The sequence below is a fragment of the Trachurus japonicus genome, chromosome 22 (genome assembly GCF_045865225.1).
Source record: "Trachurus japonicus isolate A0001 chromosome 22, Traja_1.0".
Classification (NCBI taxonomy): Eukaryota; Metazoa; Chordata; class Actinopteri; order Carangiformes; family Carangidae; genus Trachurus; species Trachurus japonicus.
The window spans coordinates 17,126,638-17,142,592 of record NC_140928.1 but is presented as its reverse complement, the minus strand read 5'-3'; positions in this window follow the sequence as shown (position 1 = coordinate 17,142,592).

Genomic DNA, 15,955 nt, shown 5'->3' with positions numbered 1-15,955 from the left:
TCCACCATCCTCATTCTGTATCTCTCCACCTCTTCCCCCAGAGAGTCCATCCTTACTCCAGCCTCCTTGCATGCTTTTTTCCCAGACTTCCTTCCCAGCAAACTGCAGGGGATCGAGTTTGTCTTTGACCTCAAGCCTCAGAAGACGTAGGATCAGCCGCTCCATGGTTTTTCATGATGTGCGAAGTAAGGGCCACCGGCCTGTAGTCATTTAGTTCAGCTGGACATTTTCTTTTTGGTACTGGTACGATGCAGGATGTTTTCCACAGAGCCGGCGCCCGCCCCAGCTGTAGACTGTAGGTTGAAGATCCAGTGGAGAGTTTGACACAGTTGGGCAGCATATAAGTCAACATATACTAGTTACATTTAGTTACAGTACATTATCTCTTTACTGTACATCCTGCACTTAGTATGAGGACACACGCACCGATCAGAAAATAACCAGAAGTCAAACATAAACCTGGTTTACTGCACATTTAGAATGATTTTGATTGGCTTTGCCAATATTTATATTGTTAATATTTACATATTACACTCACTGTCTGCATTATCAATGATCCTTTTCATTTTAGATATTAAATTCAATTGGCTTTCATTTCAGGATGGCAGCAAAATCCAGCAATAGTTTGTTCTGCTTGTCTGGATCCTAATTTTCTCAGGTGATACACACCACAGGGAATTGAATTAAACTTCCAGATAGGCACTGATTATGCATTGCAGGATTTCTATTACATGGCTTGGAGCAAGTGTAAACATTGCCATATTGTAGCTCAGTGAGAGTCTCTGTACGTTGTATTCTGTGTTTATCAGCTCCTCTGAGCTGCAGCGCTTGGTGTCTTGGAGACGCCCGCCGCTGTCACTTTCTGGGATCAGCCGAGCCCAGATTAATCTGGGAGACATGGTATGCATCTCTCTATGCTTCTTTGCTCTGTTGAAAACTTGATAAGAAATTCATAGTCGCTCCAATCACAATTTAGAGCCACAGAGGAATACTACAGTAATGAGTTTCTTCCAAGGCCATTTGAGTTGCGTTTTCCAGGTGGAAGATGGATATGGTGAGGATGCGGTCCCTCAAGGCCCTCAGGCTACGTTCACCCCACAGTCTGATTTAAAAGGAGAATTTTGCAGACTGGAAAGCAAGCAGAGTGGCTAATGGGAAGAACCCGTTGAGACTAAAGGCTGAGATAAAGAGAAGAGGAAGAAAAAAGAGAGGGAAAAAAGGAGGAGTGGAGAGCAGGGAAAGTGCTTCCATGTCCCTCGAGACACACAGAATGAGCATCGATCAGGAAAAGTGTGCGTTAGTGTCCGCTGCTTCCGAGCAGAGCGTCACTTGTGACTGTAGTGTGAATATCCACCAGCCAAAATGCACCATGTGTGACTGCTCTGATAACAGGTGGCAAGTAGTCTGCTGTCTGCTGCTTGAGGATGCAGTGGTTTCTAATACCAAGTAGACGCTACAGTAAAACCTGCCTCAAAGTCTAAAATATTGGCTCTATTATTGATAAAATAATGAAAGATTTGCCAACACTGCATCAGGCTGGGTAAGGTGCTGCTGTTAGCAAAAGTCATCCATCACCGATGCTTGCTTCAGCTGTCATTAGCAGGGGGTTGTGTCTGTTCTTGTCTGAGAGATGCTGGGAACAGGTCCTCGGAGGCCCATGGGTAAATCTGTCCATGCTCCTGATTCACTGAGCCATAAACACTGCGGGGACTTTGATTATAGGGCCTCGTTTTGAGCTATCTGGGTTTGGGCTGAGTACAGGTTGGGAGGGAAGTGCCGGCTTGCTGTGAAAGGATCCTCTCATGGAGGACAGGTACAAACATCGCTAACTGTGGAGCGAGAGGCGCTGCGTGATGGAACAGGACCCGAGGTTACAAGCTGCACAGGCAATGACAACTTAACAAGATGGCACATTTGTAATTATCATTCATGACTGTCATTATCTATTGCATGAGTTTGCGTTTCATACAAACCATCGCACTTTTTCTGTAACCCAGCAGGTATTTTTATATGACATAGTTTTTACAAAGGATAAAGTCTTCCTTTAGGGCGTGGAGGGAAAACTACACTGCAGATCCTTCTGCAGATGAACCTGCTCACCTCTTGTTGCACTGGAAACAAAACTATAACAAAGAAGCTGAGCAAAGGGGGAGTTTAATCATTCACTCTTTAATGTATATTACTGAATTTATCTAGGGCTTTGTTATGGTGTTTTAGAAATTCGTTTTTTTTTAAATATTAAACTTCATGTTCATATTAAACGATAATTTAATGAATTAAATAATTTTACAGACATAATTCAACTTGTATACAGTGTGACAGAGCCAATTATCACATTTGTTCATTAGTTTTCTCTAATCCTGAACAAACAGGTGACCCTATTCTCTTATGAGTATTCCACTCAGTTTATGCAAATTAGTTTTATCAGTAAATGAACGGTGTGAGTGTTTGAGTGTTTGAATTTCAGGTGTCTAAGGTTGTCCGCCTGTGTGTGGCTGTTTAATATGTTACGGATGGTGCACACTGGCATGTCTGTGTTTTTATTACAGGGGATCTCATTCTTTTGTAATGTACACTTTGGACCACCCAGTCACTGTTTATGATAGTAATCATTGGTAGTAGTATTTGTATGTGTCTACTGTACGTTTCCAGTAAATGATTGGCCTCTTCGTTCTGAAATGGCCCTGTCTATTTTAAGGTCATGCTCTGCTGCAAACTAAATTTACATGAGAAAACAGAGGGCCTGTGCTAACATGTAAACAGTTATGCATAAATGCCTCTGGGGAGACAGTTCATTAAACAGTGTTCATGCATATTTAACCTCAATTACCACACACCTATCACTGACATATCTATCATAATACTGTAGTACTGTGATTGTTATCCAGTGATAACTCGCATGGCAGAATGAGCGAACGCTAAATATATGAAAGTTGAGTGGAAAAGGCAGACAGTAATGTCATCATGTATTGTGAGGTCACCATGAAGAAAGGGATACAAATTGAAAATCAATTTTAGCTTTATGGCCATTGAGCTCCAGGGGTCACCATGTTCTCCAGCTTTATCCATCACATCAAATAATTCCAAATGTATGAATTCACTGTCAATTATCCACATAAACAACGTCTCAGATAAGAAAATTTGGAGAAAAGATGATATAGTCTTTGTGCACACACTGCTTTTTGTCCAAGATGTATTCACAGAAAGTATCAAAAGGACAGTCACACACACAACAGTGGCAAATGAGCTCAACACATTGAAACTCCTCCCCTCCTCCTGCTCAGTGGCAATCTTTTCTACTAATGGTCGTTTTGACACCAATCAGCTGTATGTCATGTGCCAGAAAACACTCAATTGTTGGAGTGTCTTCTTTCTATCCTCGAGGTTGGCCATATCTCCGTGCTTGGCTTGTTTGTATTGGGTACATGTACTGTAGCAGCATTTTGCTGGATGGCAGCTGTGCAGCTCTGTAATTGCCCTTGACAGAGTGAGAGAGAGCTGCTTCGAGTGCTGGAGATCAGCATTGTGCTGGCCATGTCAATCAAGTGGCTCGACCCAACCAGGCTGAGATGAATCAGCCGGTGACGCAGTCAGAATAAAGTGACTCCTCTGTAATGGCTTGTCGCCATACCATTTTCTAGGTGACAGTACACATTTCCAAGACTGGCACAGGCTCCGCTGTGGATGGTTTGTTTGATTGTCTGTGGCAATTTAACAGAGAAAGAAATGCTGCTCAGTTGTACAACAGATACACATGCTTAGTCGTTTCATCCTCTGTATTTTTGTATTTTTTAGCCATGCAATGCTGTGGTGCAAGGGATGGCAATGACCATTTGAGACCACATGTTTGGTTAAGACTGTAGAATTAACAACTGCTAGATTGCAGAGACTGTGAAATGTGTATAGACATTTCTGATTCATTGATAATAAATCCTGATGACTGGTGAATATTGGTTTGCCTCTCAATAATATCGCAACATCTGTTTTTGTACAGTTTAAAATCTGAACTTGATAGATGAACTTAGCGAAGTATATGTAATTGTTGATATTCATGAATTCTGATAACTTTGTTTGAGATTTTGATTTGTTTACAGAATTTGTTAATATGATCAAATTCTTATAACCACTCCCATCATCCTAAGCTGTATTTTGTGTTTGGCATTTGTTAGCAGGCCAACACACAACAATGGTGAACATGGTTAAAACTGCACCTTCTGAATATTATTATAGCATTGTGAGCATGTTAGTGGGCTGACATTAGCATTTAGTTTAAAAGTCTGCTGAGCCGTACAGAATCACTGACATATTGTATCGCTATAGGTTTTGGCTATATTGGGTTAAAAACGTGTAAAACATCTTCAGTGTGTTTAGTGTCAACCAGCACAATGACATCACCAGGTAATAGAGGTAAAAGGTTGTTGGGAACGATGATTGAATCGTAAAGAAAATCATATTGAAGAATTCTATCACTCAATTTATTCTGTCCTTCCTTTACTGCCCTAATCTTATTTCTCCACTTTATCATTTATCTCATGCCTGCATTGAGCCTAAATAATGTTGTTTTTACAGCACCATAGATAGAGCAGTGCTGGTCTGGGATATGTTGGCTTTATCTTCTTTATGTGCCCATTTCTCTCTTTAGGATATGATAACTGGAGCAGAGGCACAGGGAGCCATCAGCATGTGGGTGTAGGTGACCTCCTCTCTTCCTGGTCTGATTGTTTGTTGACAGGTTCTGTTTGAAGGCGGAGTGGGCAGCGATAAGAGTCACTGAGAGTGCAGAGGCACTGCAGATAGAATAACATGCCACTGAGAAATCTATGAGATACTTCCTTTTCAATATTGTTTACACAGGGAAGCAAGGAGTTTCTTTTGTTGAGCTAAAAACCATTGAGGTTGCATATTGATATGTTTGTTTGTAGAGACTAATGCAGCTTGAAGCCTAGCAGAGATTGGAGGATTTTAGTTTTAGGTATGTCTCCGCCACCATGGCAAAGCAGGACACACACATCACAGTGGCTCTGTCTGCTTTGGCAGCTGGCGGAGTGAGAGATCACAACATAATTTCCAGGCAGGAAGGAACATGCTGGTGGAACATGCGTGAGGCAGAAGGCCACTGAACAGGCGTGAACATTAACACAAACACTGCCAGTCAAAATGACTGATTACTTCAGGGGGGCGTGTTGTGAAAAGTCAATTCAGCATTCAGACCCCCTCTATCCCCCCGGCCTTTACATACTGGCCCACAAGGCTACATGCAACTCTCCCTGGGGTGTTCAAAATGTATAATCATTAAAACACCACCAGCGGTCGGCCTTCATTGTAATTTCTAAGTTGTTTGGTTTGTGGCAGCATGTGTGGAAGATGTTGCCTTCAGTCTTACAAGTGTGAAAGCATTTTTTTTCTAAATTGTTCCCGAACCAGCTCTGGTGTACTGCTGAGACGCTAAATTGATTTTACACGGACAGCAATTCTGTGCTTATCTAAAGCTAGAAAATATGTTGTGAAAAACAATATAGCATCAGTAGAGTGTAAATAATGTAAAAGATGCAGGATATGACATTGTACTCAGTGGACTTTCCGAGCACTTACTGAGGATGAATACGAGCCTACTAAAGTTAAACAATGAAGCATGTCTGGCCTCAGTACTCGCGCTGTGTCTCTGTAAGAGCTCACATGCAGGTTGAGTCTCTCTCCCAGTGGACTTGGTCCGGGCTTCTGTTTGCTCTCTCTGTGTATTTATAGCCTGTTTTCTACCAGAAAACTGTCCTCAAACTGCCCTTCACATCTGCAGAAACACTAGCCTGTCCCACAGTGCCACCCCACAGTCAGACCTGATATATCACATTCCCCTCCGTGACACTTGGAGAAATCTTACAAGAGCACCGCACGAAACGCTTTTAAATAAAGACTGATTGGCTAAAACTATTATTTAAGGTTCCACTTAAGGATGCACATTTAGCAAATTTTGTAGCAAATAGAACCATGTAAAAAAAATCTCTTTCATTACTCATTATTGTTTAACAAGGTTTTTAGGTACAGTACATGGAGGAAAGGTCAGGACATTTGGTCAAACCATGTTGTCAGCTGTCTGTCTTGCTGTCTTTCCCATCCTAATCATTTCCGATCGATTGGCACATGTAAGCTCCATGAATTGACAGACAGCTTCCTTGGGTTTGATTTTCATTTCCACTGTGTTCCTCATTTGTTCCCCATATTGTAGCCGTGTGAAATAACTCTTTAACTCCATGTCCATATGGCTCCTCTCAGTGGTTGTTTGCCTAAAGCCCTTTCTCAGTGACCGTGTCAAACTGCTTTGCCTGGATCATGGGCCTTTGACAGCAGAATAGATTGCATGTATTTATATTTCACAGAAAAAAAAAATCAGCAGTCTATTGCCTCAGGGTTTGGTTGCCTATCAACGTCCTTCACGATTGTTGGAGAGGGAATGTGTCACACTTTCATCTGTCAACATGGACAAGAAGAATGTTGTTTTAGGTTTCAAATGGAAGTGTATGGTAAATAAAGTCTGCAGGCCAGGGCTGCTGTTGTAGTTACTCTATATATCTATCTGCTGACTCCCTATGTTGGAGATTGGATGACTGGAAAACCATCACACTACCTTAAATAACCACCCGTTAAGTGAATAATGGTTGTAACTTAAATCACAAATTTCACTTTACACTTATTCTTTAGAGGAAAAATGTGGCTTTTATCTGTGAGCTATCCCTCTACATCTCCTCCCCCATGCATCCTCTCTCTGACAGTGTAATCATGGACCAAGACAGCATTTTATGGGGGCTTCTTTAATAACCAGCAGTACCGCTTGACCTCTGCGAGTCCCCCCAAAGACACCACCTCCTCCAGCCATCCCCCCACCTCAGCCTTGACTGTCCCTCCACATCACCCACCCTCTCCTCTCCCCAAACATTCCCCCAGCCTCCTCCCTCCTACGGTGACATGCTCAGATGCTCCAGTAATGTCTTGTCGGTCCAAAGGTCACGCCTGACCTGTCATGGTGGATTGGGCCTCAGCCATAACGGTGCTCTTTGGGGACCACCGTGAGGCGTGCCTGTCTCCGTGCCAGTCATTTCTCACAACTAAAAGATTGAGTAACCACATGACATGCGTAGAGCTCGGACTTGTTTTGCATCTGACACTTATAACTGATAGTTTACCCTCGGATGTAATCCATCTAAACTAATTAAACTTTTTTTTTTAAATACAATAAATTATGACACCAAGCATTTCCTTACTGACAGATGTTATTACTTTGATTGATTTTTTTTTAGAAATCTGAAGGGACTTGACCAGAACAAAGATCCAGTGGGTGATGGAAACCTGCTGCATGGGGGATGCTTGAAAAAAAGAAAAGATCAATTACAGTTTAGAGACATGCTGTGGGCTGTGCTGTGCTGAGTTGCCTTTGCAAAAGGAAGTGGGGATCAAAGTGGAGACAGGGACATGTTGCTGAAGCCTGTTTAATATCCTTCTGACCATTATAACAAAGAGGCACAGGAAAGCGATGTAGGTGGCAGTTATTGAGGGTTTTGTTTTGTAAACCTTTTTTCCCAATCAAATGACTGCCAGCCATTATTCTTTACAGGAAAAACAATAATACCGTGTATTGTTTTGTTTTGTTTTTTATAATCAACAGTATCCCTACTTAGTTCCATTTGATGAGTGTGACTACGACGCCCGTTTCTGAATTTCCCTGTAGAGCTTTTTAGCAAATATGTATATCTTTGCTTTACAATCACAGCTCTTTGCTGAGTATCAGACAAACCCCCGTTGAATATGAATAGTTTGTCTAATGACTGCACAAGAGGTGGGAGAACCTTGGCACAAAGGCGCTGGATGCCCCTGTGGAGAGCTGTGTGAGACTGAGCTTCTGTTAGTCAATACAATGAATGCAGAGCCAGGATCCTGGCAGAGTGGTCAGGGCCTGAGAAACTCAGCAGGCACAGTGATGCTGGATGCACACACAGGATGCATGCTTGAATGTATGTGTCGTCTTTGGGTGTATGTCTCCATTTGTGCCTCTTTGTGTGTTTCCGTGTGTGCGTGTCACGTGTCACGGGCTCCTGCTGATGGATAAGGATGCTTCTATTTCCTTTGGACCCTCCTGACGGATCATCCATCCTTAAACAATTTGGCAGTACCCTCGGAGCCTGAGATGGCTGGGAGAAAAGATGGGCCACACAACTGACAGTAGCCTTAATGAAAGACTCATCGGAGGCTCCAGGCAACTGGGAGGCAAGTGGTTTCACTGTCCAGGATGGATGGAAGAATAACATGCTGTCAGGTACGGGTGGCCAGCGGAGCAGAAGGACATTATGGGATTCTGTAGGCAACAAGTATAAAGCTTTGGTCAAGTGAGGCCGAGTGAGTTGCAATCAGTAGTCTGAGGACTGCTGGGAACGGAGCAGTGTCATTTTAGAGGGAAGTAGAAGGCCATTACAGGGCACTTTGAGAGACCACATACACTAGAGTGATATACTGTCGGGGCAAATTTCATATAGAAAAGAGAATAGTCGTAATTGGAGCTGTACTCTAGTTAAACAGAACAGGAATTCAGCCTCAAGTGGCTCTTACCTAATTTCAGTGAGTTATTGTTCACTGTGCTGGAATAACATAGTGTGTCTGGTCCCACACTGGGCAGTTTGTATACATACCAAGTGAAATCAGTGAGAAAAAGCTCTGGGCTGCTATCAGCCGTGGAGATTTATAGGGCGCAGCTGCACAGAGTTGTCTTTGGTCTCTGTGTCTATGACTGCAACCTAACCTCTTAGCTCTGCCTGGCTGTCTGTGATGGATGGATGTGTTTAAGTCAGGTTAAAAGTCCACTTCCAGTCACTTGCTGGGGCAACCAGACTTTAATCTTGAAGCCTGCAGGGCTGCCTGTAATGTAGCTATTCCTGGGCCTGATGAACAAAGTGAGGAGACCTGCTCCACTGAGTCGAGGCGGGATGGATGAAACCCTGGCTCCTGTCCCACTCCTCAGATTACCCACCTGCTCTGATCGCGGCCAGTGTGCACAATTACATGATCTGTCCCCCACCACTAATAAGGCACGCAAATGCATGTGAACGACGGAGCGGAGTTACAGTAACACACTCCCAAATTTGTTCTCTACACACGGTCATCTCCTTGTTGTAAATTATTGCTTTAGTTTTCCCGAGAGCTGCCTCCCGTGTGCTTCCTGGTGGGATCAGGCCAAAGACAAAGCCAGGTAATAAAGGCAGCATTAGCAGGCTAATTGACTACAGACCTGCTTTGGCAGAACAAATCATTTCATCACGTCTTTCACAATAGGGCATCACGTCGCTTCTGAGTAGCAATTTTTCATAGCCAATTTCCTGCAGCTCTGCTTTATTCACCAACTTTTGTCAATAAATCTCCTCTCATATCCATATTTATTGAACTGAGAGTTGGAGGCCAGGAGTGCTGGGCTCAGATAATGAAGACAGTGTTTCAGCGTGAATGCAAATCCCTCTGTGAGGTTCAGCACATCCCACAGATTCTCATTCTATAGTCTGATGCATAGACAGGCCTTGTAAACGTGACTTGATGCCAGCTATACACATCCTGGCTGTCAGGCAGCGGGCAATACATTACTTTGACTTACACAGTCCTACATGTGTATGTTCAGTTCATTCTAGTGGCTTTGGACCTCTGTGAAATACTCTGTATTTAGTGACAAGTGTACTCTGCAAATTGTTTGTGTGTCATTGCATTTGCTGGTGTCAGATAATGGCCTTCTTGACTAAAAACACTCAACACACACTTGTCTTTACCACTTGAGATGTGCTGTGTCCTCCCTGGAACGTGTTCGGAGTGTGAGACCCTCAACCCTCCCCTGACTGAATGTGGCAGAATCCATGCCTACAGTATCTTTGAGTGGAGATAACAGGTATAGTTTTGTAGTCAGCGTATACCCTCAGCATCCGCATCCATGTGAGGATAGTCCTGGAGAAAGTAGGATTATGTGTCTTAGCCTTTGAGAGTCTTTTTCCCCACACTGCCTCTCATTTTTTCTCCCCGTGTGTCTGTGGAAGGTCACCTGAAGGAGGTAATCCCTATTCCTCTCTGTTTTCTCTCTCTTTTATCTGAGGGGCTTTGTGGCCAGAGCTGGAGCCCATCCACTGATCAGCAAAGCAAGAGCCAGCACACAAACGGAGAAGCAGAGGCGAACAGCTTGATGCATGAGATTGCTTCCTTTTATCCCCCTGGTGTGAATAGCAAAATGAGTGCCTCACTATAAAGCACAAGGCAAGACTTAAAATATGTATGCGTTCCGGTTTTGTAATACATTGTGCCAACTTACTTATAGGATGTGACCGGCAGTTCCCTCCCCAATTCAAAGGAAGCATGTGTGCATTTGTGTGGCGAGGGACATAGTGTGTGTGAGTGTGTTTGTTTTCTGCATCTTGAGAAGGAAGCCCATGGGATCAGAAGATGTATTTACATTCAGCTGTTTTCTGGTAGATTTATGCCTCTGCATCGTTTGTTTACACACATTGCCTCAGCGTTGGTTTGTGGGTAGGATGTGTCTGAGGAGACAGCTGGAGAGCTCCACAGGGAAAGACCGCCTGCCGGGATGTATAGCTGCCGGTTGTATAGCTGTTTGACCATGAGAGGCGATTGCGTGATACCTCACAGCTTCCTCCTGCACTTGTTCCTACATTTAAACCCTCCAGCAAGCGTCCACTTAGGCAACTCTGGGGCAATAATGCAACAGCCACAACCTAGACATTGGTTGTTTTTGCCAATCCGATGTCATATCCATTTGGTGATGATGATGTGTGCCTCTGCTCAGCCCGATGACTGATGGGGTTGTAAAAAACGAATCACCTCTGTGGGGGAGGAAGGGCTAGCCTTCAGAGTTATGCTAGTGAGGAACATTACCCTCCTCTGTATATAATGAGACATATTTAAAATAGCAATCATCCCCTCCTTTGAACTTGGGGTCACAGTGCAGAATCAATCCCTCAGGTGATTGAAAAGAAAGACCATATGTGTGTGAGACTGAGCATATTAACCAAGGTCACACGTGCTGCACACGCGGTCCGCATGTGGAATGGATGTTCTCTCAGAATTGCTGAGCGCGATTAAATCTCGGGTTTAGGATCACATTCAGACTCTAAATCATCGGTCAGGTCATTAAGTGAACTGCAGGTCTTCTCTGAGCTGTTTCCTTCAATTGAATCAGAGTATTATTCTGGATAATTTGGTTTGGAGATTAGCACTTCATACTGGCTGCCATGTGTCCATAATTGCTTTGGAGAGAACAAGGAAGAAAGATATTAGTAAATGTAAAGCATAAACTAAATACCTTTTTATATATATTCTCAGCATTCTTTATTCCCTTTACAGTGCTGGATTACATCATTTACATGCAGTGCAAAATATTGTGTTGTGCCTGGACTGTTATTAATTGTTGCTCATGCTTTAATATTTCACTTGAAGGTTGCTGCAGCTGCCTGCTCCTCTTGAGCTAATATGTCAGTTATGGTTTGATGCACAGGTACGCAGAGATGTTTCCATACTTAACTGTCGTGGGAATTCATCAATACTTCGATGGGGTTACTCCCATTTCACCGCTTCCTCATACTTGATGAGATTTACAGTCATAAATGATTCAGCTGCTTCTCATTGTCAGTTCCCTATTTCCATATGGACGGCGGCTCCTCACAAACACAGGTCAGTCAAGGATATTCGCTCTTTCATAACTGCACCACTGAATCTTGAGATGTGTGAATTGATAAATGTCGCTTCAATCAGTGTCTTGTGTAAAGGTGTGATTTCTTGCCATTGTGTCTGCACAGTGTTTTTTTTTTTTGTTCAAGGGATAAGTAGGTGACAAATATGCTCCTGATCATGTCCAGAGGACTCCTGGGAATTAATAATGATCTCTAATGTGCAAGAGGGATATGGAAATGTAGAACATGTTGTGTGGAAACGTTTGGTTCAACGTAAAGTTTAAAGTTTTGAATCAAGTATTACAGACCAAACCAGAAGAATCAAGCTGCATTTTATTTTTACCCTCACCCATAATAAAAGAAGCAGTTGGAGGTTGTTACTGGCAAATATGGCTGCTGGACTGTGTGACAAATGATTTTGAATTAGATTCTCTCACCTTCATCTTTTATCTTCCTCACATTTTATCCAGTCAATTTAAGTTATGTGAAGATAACAGTCCTGTAGTAGTATTAGAGCCTTTAAGGAAAAGTCACTTTCACGCTATCTCATTAGTGTGTAAATCTTAACTTTTGGGCGCTAATGAGAATAAAGAAAAATATTAAGCCCCTGCAATGTCTGATAAAAAGACAATTATGATGCAAGCATATTTATAGTGCTGTAAAGGTGTTAACACATGAATAGCTAATTAAGCAAGAAAGAGATAAAGTAAAGGTCAGCATGTGATGCCACTGATGTGCACAGAGCGTCTACATTGTGGGAGAGGATAGAAAACATTGCTTCATTTCACTAGTATATACAGATGGTTTTACCACCACTGCAATCATCAGAATACAAACAAAACACCTAAGCTGGCAGCAGTTAAAGCTGAGCTGAGCTGTGAATAATATCCCTGCTTAGTGTAAGCTGATGATTGAAACACTGTTGTGTCTTAGCTCTCTGTTGGATCGGAAAGACACAGCGACATATGCATATCCGCAGTGCCGGAGATAAATCCTTGCAGAGCGAGCAGACATCATGAAAACAGAAAGCTATACTACTGTGATAATGAACTGACAAGACCTGCTCCACTACTGCACTGCCATAAACCCCAGCGGCAATTTATGAGTGCAGAGTGACCAGAACACCTCCCCCTTCCACAGATAACTACCACAACCTTGCAGATCACGATGGTGGTGTCAACTAGCATGAAAAGGGCCTGTTGAAAACAGCCAGGAGCACAGAGACATGCGGACTGAATACTGTACATATTTGACCAAGTTGGCATCATCATCTGTTGACTGTGCTGTTAAGGCTTCCTCAGCGGGGCCGACTGACATTTGAAATGTCTCCTGGAACCTCTGCCAAAGAGAGAGCATGTGAAATATATGATATATAAAACGATGCAATATTGAACATTCAGTTAGATGAACTTACAGCCGGAGGACAGTGATTTCAATTATTCAGGGGAATGTAATTACAGCCCTCGCCATTCAGTCCCGTGCTGTAGTGTCGTTTTGCCACAAGCAAAGATCATCCAGGGTCTGTTTTTATTGATATTCTCATTTCTGCCCCGTCAGGGATTTCTACAATTCTACACCACAGATCTGCTGAATGCAATTAGGCCAGTGTTTCCCAGGAGGAGCAGGCCACATAGAGGGTCTAGATAACAAGGCCATACTGATTTAGTAATATGGTAAATAATACACTGGATAGTTGGAAATCACAATATGCCAAGCCCTGAAGTCACACAGACCAGGTTTAGAGGATCTGTGGGGTCTAATAAACATGACTGTTATTGATCTATAGGACTGAAATGCACAGAATTGTTGATATTACAGCCTCTCTATACAATACCTCTGTCTTTTGTTAAGAAATATTTGTGAAATTACAAAATTACTGTATTTTCTAAAATAATTTATTTCAGACTGTAGTTTCTGAGTACGAAGAGGGATTCTCTCTGCTTCTTTTGATTAAATATTATGCATCACTGAGGGCATAGTTCACTGTTTTGGAAAATACATACAGTAATTTACAGTCTTCAGATATTTAGATGAAACGATGTAACTCTTGTCCGGAGGATAAATAAGCTACAACTATCCCCATTAGACCTACAATATTAGGAAACTATAACTCGAGGTTGAATTTGCCTGGAATTGTTATTTAACCTAATACATCTAACCCATAAGTGTTGTGTAAAACAGTGGTTTATGCCAAATTATTTTCAAATGGGCACAGTATGGATTTTCTTCAATGTGGACGAATTCAGGCTTAGTGTTTACCCATGCTTCCAGTGTAGGATAACTAGCTGCTAGCTTTATATATACTGTACCATGAAAACATGAGATCAAACAATTCTGTCATCTAACAATACAGCCAATAGATATATTTATCAAAATGAGTTACTGTTCCCATACATTATGGTATTTCCGGTGTTATGTGTGCTCCTTATAGGCATAGACTAATGGTGGCAAATCTGAATACACAGCACAGACTGACTCCAACTGCAATGCTGAACCTTTAGTTTTAGTCCTCCCTGATTAGCTGTTGGTAAGAACAGATCACTCTGTGTGGAGGTGATTACAGAGCAAGGCTTAAATCTCTAAATTACCTTTTCCGCTTTTGGCTCCTTGTTGTTGTTATTTAAAAGTGGCAATTGGATTTGATGCGAAGGAAGGAGGTTAGAGAAGGAGTGGTCATTATTGTCAGTGGTGCTTTTGTTCTGTGAACTACAGGACATCCCCACTGAATTTATACGTTTTAAAATCACTGTAGAAGAACACCTATCTTTTGTATTCCCATTTAAAATGGCATAGCACAGTGTTGTATGAGACAGCAGCATTACTTTTACTGAGAGAATGCTTTGGTTGTTTCAGGACGTCATCACTATACGTGTTATCAAGGTAATTTGGGTGATACACCCTGAGAGGCCCAATGCTGTAGCAAGGAAAAGGCTTGTGTTTTAAAGGCAATAAAATCACTCCAATATGCAGCTTATGTCTGCACTCACCCTTTGGAAGCCCGAGCTACTCTTTCCGCTTTGCTTGCAGTGGCAGTGGAGATGAAATACTGGCCCCCAGAAAGCCATTTGGCACCTAATTGAGCAATCCTATTACTTTTCTCTCCCTTTAGACTGTGACTTTCATTGCTTCAAAGCGGTGGTTGGAAGCAGGTGTAAATGATTGTATTACAGCAGGTGTGAGTATGTGTATTTAAGTAACTTTGTTGTGATAGTGTGTGTGAATGTGAACGTGTCTGTCCATCAGTGTGCACTCTCATCACCTCTCCTCACCTGAGCTCCCTCAAATATTGTGCACTGATTGGACTCAGAGATGGACCACGCTCACCAGAAAAGACTCCATCTGAACTCCTCGTGTGGAGCCTCGTGGACCATTCACCATTTATGACCAAGTGCATTAGTCGTGGCCACAGACAGAAAAGTGGTTTGACTTTTCTTGTCAGTCCCAGTGCCTTGTGAAGAAAAGAGTCAGTGTTTGAGGTGAGACCTTGGATCACGGACCAGAACTGAAATTACAGGAGTGGCTCGGAGGTTTCCTCAGGTTGTTTGTACAGGCAGTTAGTTACATATTCCTGGGTGACTTTGATTCCTCTGTCAGAGAAATTGTTGACAGCTTGAGAGTCATTTAGCTGTAGTGGAAAAACCGTCAACGAAATTAAGGATTCAGTGACAGTGCTGTGATTTTGCGTCGCTCTTTAATAAAGGTTGATGGTCTGCAAGAAAGCACCTTTTATTGAAGCTGGAAAAGGCAACTTGATAACAGTGTTGAATATGCGCTTAGTTCTATTATTATCTTTAACCATGAACTGTGATAACACATCACAAGAATCATTTTGGCAGGCTTAGAAGACTCGGTACAGGTTGAGCCATACTGCCTTTGACCACTAAAGGGATTAAGTGTAATATTTATTGGCATCATCACCTTGTGGCAGTTCTGACACACAACCTAAGAAGTTAAATATTTATTTGATAACATGGGCTGAAACAGATTTGAAGTTCAAAACGGCACATTTCAAACAGAGTCAGGATTTCTGTGCATCCATCTGCTTGTTCAAAAGTTGAATCCTGGAATTCGTAGCATGCACATGTTGCACGTGTCTGCAGAATCACAAGACACAGAACAAAACCCCAGTTGTCTGCAGAAATACGCCAACAGAGTGTAAAAATATGGGGAAATTTGCAGCTTAGATTGCTTAAGTGGTTTTTACAATTTGTGCAGAGCCAGTATCAGTGCCTCTGTTTCAAACAAACAAGACA